This window comes from Heterodontus francisci, chromosome 21, assembly GCF_036365525.1.
Source record: "Heterodontus francisci isolate sHetFra1 chromosome 21, sHetFra1.hap1, whole genome shotgun sequence".
Classification (NCBI taxonomy): Eukaryota; Metazoa; Chordata; class Chondrichthyes; order Heterodontiformes; family Heterodontidae; genus Heterodontus; species Heterodontus francisci.
In genome coordinates this window covers 76,034,510-76,035,187 of record NC_090391.1, presented here as the reverse complement: position 1 = coordinate 76,035,187, position 678 = coordinate 76,034,510, and positions in this window count along the sequence as shown.

Genomic DNA, 678 nt, shown 5'->3' with positions numbered 1-678 from the left:
ATGTTCATTCAACAGCACTTTCCAAACCTTCACACACTTGCATCTTGCAGGTCGAGAGCGTGGAAACACAGAAGCTGTAACTTAACCTCCAAGCCACTCACCATCCTGACTTAGAAATATATTGCCATTGCCATATTTTGCCACTAAATTAGATTCCTGGCACTCCATCCCTTCCAGCACTCTCGGCCTACCCGCTCCACGTAGACTGCAGCGGTTCAGGAAGACAGATGAGCACCACCTTCTCAATAGATGGGCAAGAGATTCTGTCCTTTCCAGAGATGCCCACATCACATGAAACCGATAAAAAGGAAATTACACGTTGGTGTGTGACCCACACTCGGTGCAACTCTACAGAGACAGATACTTCATGCAATAAATGGACACTAGGATCAGCGTTATACTGTGGTTAGTGACTAACTTTCATTGCAGTTCCTCCGTGATAGATAATTCCAGTAAGACATTCACTCAGAAAGCAGTTTTCACTGAGGTCTGATTCAGCATCACACAATATTCCACTAAAAGCAATAACAATTCAGTGAGGTTGTGCATTACAACCTGTGCTGTATTGCAGTTTAATCAAAAGAATAAACCCATAGAGATAACTCAACATATTTGACTTAACAAAATGATATCACTTATTGGCTGTCTGTCCAGTGGTGACCTCTAAATCAGCATGTA